Source organism: Erinaceus europaeus, chromosome 7 (assembly GCF_950295315.1).
Source record: "Erinaceus europaeus chromosome 7, mEriEur2.1, whole genome shotgun sequence".
Classification (NCBI taxonomy): domain Eukaryota; kingdom Metazoa; phylum Chordata; class Mammalia; order Eulipotyphla; family Erinaceidae; genus Erinaceus; species Erinaceus europaeus.
In genome coordinates this window covers 110,789,475-110,799,397 of record NC_080168.1, presented here as the reverse complement: position 1 = coordinate 110,799,397, position 9,923 = coordinate 110,789,475, and the positions used below count along the sequence as shown (strand labels likewise).

The 9,923-nt window shown below is 49.5% G+C and overlaps 1 long non-coding RNA gene across 1 annotated transcript in view; it reads left to right on the top strand.

The window, feature by feature from the left end:
* Positions 1 to 2,486: 2,486 nt before the first annotated feature.
* LOC132539498 (uncharacterized) overlaps positions 2,487 to 9,923 on the top strand; it is a 41,481-nt gene continuing 34,044 nt past the window's right edge. The window contains exon 1 of the long non-coding RNA XR_009550830.1: positions 2,487 to 2,984. This is a non-coding gene — a long non-coding RNA (uncharacterized LOC132539498). The remainder of the gene's footprint in view (positions 2,985 to 9,923) is intronic.

Below are 9,923 nucleotides of genomic sequence, written 5' to 3'. Positions count from 1 at the left end.
CTGGCATCCTGATGACATCTGGAACCTAGTGACTGAAAAGAGAGTTAACATGCGAAGCCAAACAAATTGCTGAGCAAGACTATTATTATTTTAGATAGAGCTAGAAGACAGAGAGGCCAAGGAAGAAGGCGAGAATAGCACCAAAGCTCCCTTCCATGCAGCTGGAGCTGGGTTCAAACCTGGTTCAGCACATGGCAAAACAGCACACTATCCAAGGGAGCTATTTCACCAGCCCTGAGTTTTCGATTTATTTTAAATATTTTATGTATTTGTTTACTTACTCATTCATTTATTGGAAGAGACAGAGAGAAACTAAGGTGGAAAAAGACAGAGAGAGAAAGAGAGCTGAGGGCAAATAGCATGGTGATTATGCCAACAGACTTTCATGCCTGAGACTCCAAAGTCCCATGCTCAATCCTGCTCCCCGATAAGCCAGAGCTGAGCAGTGCTCTGGTTAAAAAAAAGAAAAAAAAACCCTGCAGCACTGCTCCACCACTTATGAGGCTTTACCCCACAAATGAAGACTAGGGGCTTGAACCCAGGTCCTTGTACATGGGAACATGAGTACTCCACCAGGTATGACACCACCCAGCCCTGATTATTTATTTAGTAAAGATTAACTTGTTAATAGAGAGAGACAGAGAACCAGAGTATCACTCTGCCACATGGGATACGGGGGGTTGAACTTGGGACTTCACACTTGAGAATCTAAGCCCCTATTCACTGCACCACCTCCTGTGCCCTGATGCCATTGTTTTTATTTTATTTTATTTTATTTTACTTTAATGGATAGAGACAGAGAAGTCAAGAGGGAAAGGGGAGAGGCAGAGGAAGAGAGACACCAGCAGCACTGTTTCCCTTCACTGCAGGTTGGGGCCAGGGCTTGAATCCAGGTCCTTGCAGATGGTAATGTGTGCACTTAACCAGGTACACTACCACCCAGCCTCCTAATTTTTTTAAAAAAATATTTACTATTTGGGAGTCGGGCTGTAGCGCAGCAGGTTAAGCGCAGGTGGCGCAAAGCACAACGACCGGCATAAGGATTCCGGTTTGAACCCCGGCTCCCCACGTGCAGGGGAGTCGCTTCACAAGCAGTGAAGCAGGTCTGTAGGTGTCTATCTTTCTCTCCTCCTCTCTGTCTTCCCCTCCTCTCTCCATTTCTCTCTGTCCTATCCAACAACGACAACAACAATAATAACTACAACAATAAAACAACAAGGGCAACAAAAGGGAATAAATAAAATAAATATAAAAAAATATTTACTATTTAAAAATATTTAATATTTTTTTAAAAAAATATTTACTTATTTATATATTCCCTTGTGTTTCCCTTGTTGTTGTAGTTGTTACTGTTGTCATTGTTGGATAGGACAGAGAGAAATGGAGAGAGGAGGGGAAGATGGAGAGGGGGAGAGAAAGATAGACACCTGCAGACCTGCTTCACTGCCTGTGAAGTGACTCCCCTGCAGATGGGGAGCCGGGGACGAGCCAGGATCCTTACTCCGGTCCTAATATATATATATTTTTAAGTATAACCATTGTCATGGCTAGTCACTCAGGAAAAATTATGTGTGTGAATATGTATGTATATATTAATTTGCATACACATATTCCCCCCATCCTTTATTATTTTTCTTCTTCTTTCTAAAGAGACACGTGGGCCTGGCAGCTCTGAGTTCTGACCTGAACAATGTGCAGGCCACACTACTCTGCTTGATTTAGGCGCTATGGCATCCTGGTGGCACGAGCCCCCTAACCTGGCCTGTCTCTTCACCCAGTGCAGGTGGTCTCCATCCCCAAACAAACCACAGAGGAGAGAGAATTTGGCCCCAAGCATGTCATCCCAAATGTTGCTATAATGTCAGGGAAACAATCTTAGTGCCGCCAAATTTTGCTGCTCCTCTCACCAAATTTTCCACCTCCAAATTATGTGGAAACATTTCCTAATAGGGATGGGAAAACAAAATGAAACAAAACAAAACCCAGAGTGGGCGAGGAGGAGCACCTGAGTGGAGACAGTGTGCTGAGCAGGTGTAGAGCACAGACAGGACTCTTCCCCCATAGCTGCTCATCTCTGGGGGTGGGGGCACTGTGTGGTTGGGAGGAGGAGCAGGAGATGAGGGTGGTAATTAGCTTATTATTGTTTCCCTTGGGTGTTGTGAGAATTCCTTAGGAGACACTTGTTAAAAAGCAGAGAGAAGACAGTAAATACACATCTAATGATATGCTAAATAAATTATTATTGTTATTATTATGACTATTATTATAGCAATTGCAACTTGCTCTTTGCCTCCAAGTTTCCACTAGAGATGAGAATGGGTCCCCCTCCAGCCAGACCTGCACTGCTGCCAGTGAGGCCCTAGACCCCCCCCCCCCCCATGAATGGAGTAATTGAGCAACACACACCAAGCTGCTGTGAACTGCTGCTCTCCCTCCGGTCTCTGCAGGAGAGCAGGCTTGCAGTCTTGTTGTAGTGCAGGGGTGAAAGGAAGAGGCTTAATCAAAAGCTTCCCCCAGGACCCCCCAGATTCTCAAGCAAAACTGAAGGCAGACCGCTGGAGAGGGGTCAGAGAGAAAGAAAAGGGGAATATATGTAAGGGGTTACTTGACCCAGGAATCATGGGCTTCTGGAACCCTATAGCCCAAGCAATACTGGTGACTGTGTGTGTGTGTGTGTGTGTGTGTGTGTGTGTGTGCCTGTACACACACACACACACACACACACACACACACACACACACATGCATTTTGCCTGGGAGAATGACTGGCTTCTCAAAGGAGCCCTTCCAGTCCAGGTAAAGGGGCCCAGATTTTAGGCTCAACAACCTGTGACCAGTGTCCCCTCCTTTCCCATCTTTGGGCCAGAAATGACCATGATCTGAGATTCAGATGTCCTGAGGTTTACCAGGACACCCTTCCTGCTTACTGTCCCCCATGGGAGCCCGGACACCTGGCCCGGCCCTGCCCTGCCCAGGCAAACATATGTAAATGGCCACCCCAGCTCCTGTGGCCTTTCCTCTGAGAAAGCGGGTGGGCTCCAGTATTGGGGGAGGAAAAGAGAGTCCTCCAGCTCCAAGTCTTGGTGGATGAGAGGAAAGGCCAAGCAGACCCCGGTCCTCACTCTCTCCAAACCTGTTCCAAACCTGTCTCACCCCCTACCCCATATGATGACACAATGGTTTGTCCTTTGAGGAACTACTTTACAGAGACCAAAAGGGGTGGTGGTGGAAAGGCTGGAAAAAGAAATATATATATAATAAATAGGATATATATATATATACTTCCCCAACTGGGGTTATTATTAGGTCAGAAAAAAATGTGAGTTTCTTAAACAGTGATTCTAGTCCTTTCAGTAATCTCTCTCCAGCAAGGTTGAGACCTAGAGAGCGGGTACTCTGTGATCCTATGATTTATTTTTGTTTTACTTGTGTATTTCTGATGGTCTGAGCCATGGTTCTTTTCTGAATGATTCAGTCCAACAGGCAGATCCCTTCTAGGGCAGGCCTCCCCCTGGTTTAGCTGTCTTTTGCTCAGAGGAATCTGGGGAGAGGGGAGGCTGAGGGGGAGCAGAGGCACGCTGGGGTGGCTGAAGCAGCTCTGCCTTTCCCCTATTTCCTGGCTCTGGAGGCCTCACTGAACCTCACCCCTCATCTCAAACCAGGCTGTTCTGCCCTTGGGTGCCAACCACTGCCCTACCAGAGTCTGCTGCTACCAGCTCCCAAGTGCTTCCCAGTTGGGCCTCCTCTCCAGGTACCTACAGGGATGCCTTGTGGTGGTAGCCAGCCACTGAGGGTGAGACTCCTTCTACAAAAGGCTCTTTGACTTGACTGCCCTTAAGCTTCCCTCTATAGGCCTGTAATGTGTGACCCCTGACCCCTCTAAGCCAGGTGGCAGAGAAAACCCCTAAATGGAAGAGTTCCAACCCCAGGGCAAGGGTGTATGGAGTGTGGCACTTGGCATTTAACCGCAGCCTGGTGGTCTCCTGGGCCTTCCTTGCACCCTAGATAGCTGGAAAGCGGGCTAGCCTGAGTAAAGATGCTGAGACTGACTTACTTGTCTAGAGAGAAAGGAAGAGCTGGCGGAGGGCTGTCTTTGCCCCACCCCACCTCCACCCCATTTGTAGGTGGTGGTGGGGAATTGTGAACCCTATCATACTCGAGTGTGTGTGTGTGTGTGTGTGTGTGTGTGTGTGTGTGTGTGTGTGTGTCTGTGTGTGTGTGTGTATCATACCTGGAAGGGAACTGGAGGGAGAGTGTGGAGGTAGGACTTGAGGCCTAGAGTTTCCCTGCTCCTGCAAGTCAAATTCAGCCCCATAAAAGCCCAGTGCAGGCTGGCTAGGAAGCTGGACTTCCTCTGTACCAGGCGAGCAGCAGGAACCCCAATTTGGAAAGCAATTGAAAAGGAGTGACCTACTGGAGCAGAAATAAGTCCCCGAGCCCAAGGCCTCAGAGACGGGATGAAGAAAGGGCTCCTAGAACTCAAAAACTTACCCCTCCATCCTGCAGGCTCCCAACCCAAGGCCCCAGCTGTTACAGGTGAAAGCAGCCCTGCCTTTCTCCTATTTCCTGGCTCTGGAGGCCTCACTGAACCTCACCCCACGTGAGGTTGGCCACATCACCTGGCTCTCCTGGCCCCACTGCCAGCCAGTGGTGGTGGCAGTCTGCTTCTTCTCCTAAACCACCTCTTTACCCCTGAAGCTCAGAATTGAGGGAGGGCCTGAATGGGCAGCTGACCTTTGTACTCTAGAGGCAGCAGCAAGCTGAAAGGAATCTCCTTTGCGGCAGTGTCTCTGGACTGAAGCTCTGTTCAAAGCCTTGACTCTCTTCAGACAAACCCAGGCCCTTCTGCACCAGCCACTCATAAAATCGGTTCTTCTCCTGGGTGGCTGCCACTGTGTATCCCCCTTCCTCTCACTCTGCTTGGCTCCAGCAAAGCCCTAACCACCCTCTTCTTCTTCAGGCATCCTCTGCTCTGTCCACCCTTCTTTCACTCGTCTTTCCATGACTAAAGAATCCCTGCTAGTTGCTTAGAGGGCCAGGGACAGCTTGCCAGTCAGCCCTCTGAAAATATTTGCATGAACCAGGCTTACGCCCTCCAATCCCCTTCAAATAAATCTGTCTATGCAGAGATAGACTGGTCTAATCCCCAACATACACACATCATGAGGTAATTACACCCTTATATACATACATATCTCTGTAGAGTTATATTTGCAAGTGTCTATAACTCTCCAGAGAGATAGCAGCATGCACATATAGGACTATAATTACTTATGCTTATTTTTATAACTATGTAGTTATAAATAGATATGCCTATATATAGTGATAATAATATAGAAATATCTCCCTGGCCATATACGGCTCTAAGTAAATGCTCTAACTACTCTATATCACAGTCAATAAATATATATCTCCGGATACGTAATTCCAATGATATACATTTATCTCTATGGCTGCTTAGAAATATCAGTCTTTCAGGGTATCAAATGTCTAGGAAGCTGGATGGCTGTAAGAGTGCCGTATATTTTCCCATATATAAATCTGCTGCTATAACTATTGTATATGCACAAATACAATGGAAATAATTATTTTCCTCGGGTATAAATCTGTAAATAGAACCACAGCACATTTAGGTATGGTTAGAGACAGAGCAATATTTTCTAGGCATCAGCCTGCCAATAGCCTGCCAGTGGCTCCACACATAGAGAGCGATCTCGGGAGTTATAAATAAACTCTCCCGGCTGTAAAAGGGCAGGAGAGCTGCATGTAAACACGCTGGAAGAAGCCCGTCCTTTTTTTCTCTTCTCTGTAAGAAGTTCTGAAATGTCACACAGATGGAGGGGCTAGGGGTGTCCGGGAAGGTTGGTGTGTGTGTTGGGGGTGGTGGTGGCTTGCAGGACTTTGAGAAACCACTCAGGAATTGAGTGTGAGGGGCCAGTCCAGAAGCCGGTTCCATCAGTTTCTGGGAGCTGTGAGGCCGTTCAAGTGGAGAGGCCTGGGAGAAAAATCAGGCGAGTCTGGCTTGAGCCACTCTGGCCCCAAACCCTAAGCCCAGGGAAGCCTCCAGCGGGCTCCAGAGCCAGGGACAGACGGATGCCTGCAGGGGAGTGAAGGGGGCCCGCTGGGTGGCCGAGCTGGTCCGCAGTCAGCAGCCAGGCCGCTCGCTCCTGGAACCCGAGTCCTGGGCCTGCTCCGAGCCCCTGGCGCTCGCCACTCTGCACGCTTTTTATTTTATTTCGTTTGTTATTTCGTGCGATTGGTTATCGCGGTGTCCTCCTGGTGGTTTCCAAATGCGCTGATGCCCCGGGTTTGCCTTTCGAAGTGCGCTCACCCCATCGCTCGCTTCTCAAAAGAAGTATCTCGGCGTGGCTGGTGAGCGCGCTCGCGTTGCTCTGGCGCTGTGCAGACCAAACGGGTCTCCGGCTGTTGAAAAAGAACCCAAACCTCTGAAAAGGTTTGTGACTTCACCTCTTTTCAAAGTTCCCAAGTCCGTCTGTTAGGGTGGTGGTTTTCTTTTCTTTCTTTCTCTCTCTTTTTAAAGTTGTCTGATTTGCGTTTTTATATTGGCCCCCTTGGATTTTTTTTTTGATGCATTTTTTTTTAAAGGAGGGAATTTCGTTAGATCCGAAACTGAGGCTGCTTTCTCTCCACCCAAGGTTCTGTCCATATGCCTCTGACTCTCTTCTCCCCACTAATCAATGAATCGATAAAATCATGGGGAAAAAACTGTACCTGGAGAGAGGAAGGTCGGTGTGGATGGAGCCAGGAAACGCAGTCTTCTCTTCCGTTATGAATATCTAGCCTGCTCCAGGCCTGCATAGGACAATTCAACGGAGGCTCACCCCCTCCCTGGGCTGCAGCTGCTGCTGCTTTGAGAGATCCCAAGAAGGGAAGTTTCCTGGCCGGCTCACCCTGTTCTGCTCCGGGCTAGAAGTGTTCTACTTGGGTCACCCGCAGCTGGCTGCCGGCGTCGGCAGTTAGTCTTCTCCGCTGGCAGCCTCTGCCCTGCCTGGGATCCAGGCTGTGGTCCTGGTCTCTTCCATCTGTCCCTCCGCTTGACCCTGCACATCTGGCCTTCTCTTTAGAACAGGGGCACCCAGAGAGTTTCCCCAGGCCTGTAGCCACCCCCATTTGTGGGGTCCCTCCTCTGATGGCACTGCGCAAAAGCTGAAAATAGCAGCCTCCCGGCTCTCCCTCCTGATTTTAGAACCTTGTTTGGGGACAGGGGGTTGCCCAACCCTGACCCCCAAGAGCAAGAGAGCACCCTTCCTTCCCCTCCCTGCTTCTCTTCTTTCCTTCCTTCCCTCCTTCCTTCCTTATTCTTCCTTCTTATTCTACCTTCAGGTACCAATTGCTCCAGTGCTCCCGTCCACTGCTCCAAATACCTCCTCTTGCATTTCATTGTTACCCTGCTAGGGAGGGACTGTTAAGGACTGCTTTAACCGCTATTTATTATTTATTGTTATGATGATTGTTGTTAGAGCTTTGTTCTCAGGGTCCAGGGGACAGAGGCCAAGCCCAGAGGGAGGCCTGCTTCTCAGGCGTGCCTGTGAGCGCGCGCGCGCACACACACACACACACACACACACACACACACACACACACACTAGGCCATGCTCACACTGACACCCATGCCTACAGATGCCTGCCTGCTGTGGCCAGACAGCCTCCCCCCCACTGTGCTCTTGGGAGGAGGGCGCCTTGCCCTTCCCACATACAACAAGGAGGCCCAGCACCACCCATACTCAAGCCCAAACCCACACACCCTGAGCTGCTAGGGAAGCCAAGTCACCAAGAACCCCCCTCTTACAGAAATCCTCTTTTGCTCCCACAACCTGGCAGGCCTCATCAGGCCTCTCTTTCCCTTAGTCTTTCTCGCTTTCTCTTTTTTTCTCCTTGTTTACAGCTTCAGAGAGCTCCAGGCCCATAAATCTTGAGGGGCCTACTGAGCTCAGAGCACATTTGTATGCATCGTTAGGACTCGCTAATACCTAAGCCCATTAACGAGCGTGTATGCGCGTGGTTTCCGGTGTGTATTAACTTATAGTTAAATTCTGGAGGAAAGGGCATTGTGAATTAACATATACCAAATCCATCATGGCTTTTGTCATATCGGATTAGGCAGTCAGGGATTTGGGGGAGTGGGTCTGGGTGTACTCATCCTCCAAAGTTTCTGGAGCAAGCCCAGGGGTCTGGAGAAGATCCACCAAGGCCCCATTTAGTTGGCTTCCCTGGCAGGCAGGCAGGCAGGCACACACCTGCAGGTGGGCCCAAGGCAGGGAGAGGAGGCTCAGTGGGTGGCAGGCCAGGTTGTGTCCTAGCCGTAAGCCTGGGGCCACTGGGCCATCAGGTTCCTGCTTTCCAAGGGGGGGGGGGGTTATGCAAGTGGAGTTGCTGAGCTTCAATGAAACCTAAGGGAAGACAGTGAGGGGAAAGAGGGGAAAATCAGAGAAGAGGAGGTGAAAGGGCAGAGGCCAAGGAAAAGCAGAGTCCAGAGGCCTGGAGAGCTCAGCTCAGCCTTGTTGAAAGTTTCTCTTGTTCTGTAGTTGGGTCCTCCAGTGGGAACCCCAGTGGGAGAAGCTGACTGCAGCCCTCTTAGTCAAAGGAGAAAGAAAGAGAGCGAGAGAAAGGAAGAAAAAAAGAAGAGAGAGAGAGAGAGAGAGGAAAAAAAGAAAGAGAAAGAGACACAGACACAGACAAAAACAAAACAAAACAAAAACCCTATTAATTGGCCTGTTTTAGCCAGGTGTTCCAGGTTCCAATGACTCAGATTTTATCGGAACCCCAAGGATCTGTATAATTGGGGCTGTAGAGACAGAGATGAAGGATACCAGTTCTAGAGGGAGAAAGCAGAATGGAAAGTCCATCTCTTGGGGTCCCGTAGAAAATGCCAGACGCAAAACAAGCTCAATTACTGAGTCCCTGTAGGTGTAAATAAAGCCAGCGGAAGGAGGGGTGGGAGTGTAAACGGCCAGGTTGGAGAAGTGGGGCTGGCCGGCTGCAGAGAAAATGCAACCCCCCCCCGCCCCCCCTCCCCGTCAGCCCGGAGCCTTCTCGCGGGCAGAGGCTGCTGGGCCGGGCGGGCGGGTCGCGGGGGAGGGGAGGGAGGCCGCCCCCTCCCCGCCGCTGTGAACTTTAGCTGGGCCGCCGCCTGTCAGCCCCAGAAAGCGTTAAAGGTGCAGCAGCCCGCGCCAGCCTCCGCAGCCGCCTTTGTACGCGTGATTTATGACTTCAATCTTGGTTCACCGAGAGTTCACACGGCTTTCGCTGCTGTTGAAGGTTAAAAGATGGTCTTCGCTTGACAAGTGGGACTATTGAAAATTCCTTCTTCTTCGTTTTTTTTTTTTTTTTTTTTAAAGAAGCGAAGAGCGGAGCTCAGGAAAGAGAAAAAAAATTGGGGGGGGGTGGAAGGGGACAAGGGTTGCAGGTGGGAAAATATGGTAGATCAAAAAAAAAGTTTGTCCTTCTCAACACTTAGGGTTATTTTGTAGTAGGGTTGGAGAGGTGTGTTGGGGAGGGGGGAGGGAATAGGAGGAGCTTGGAAAGGAGTTTGAAGATCTCATTTTTGGAGACCAACAACAGTGACATACACACACACACACACATACACACACACACACAAAACCCTCCTTCTTCCATAGTTATATGGATATACTGGCTTGCACTTTTAAAAAATGCTCCTCTTGAGGACCAGGGAGATAGCACAATGGCTATGTGAAAAGACTTCCATAACTGAGGCTCCTGAGTCCCAGGTTCAGTCCCCAGCACCACTATAAGCCAGAGCTGAGCAGTGCTCTGTTTAAAGTAAATAAAATTAAGGATTCTTGGGCCAGCAAATAACTCACCTGGATAGTGCACTGCCCTTTGCCTTGTGTTTGACTAGTCCCCACCTCCTTGAAGGAAGCTTTTAGTGCTTTTTTCACT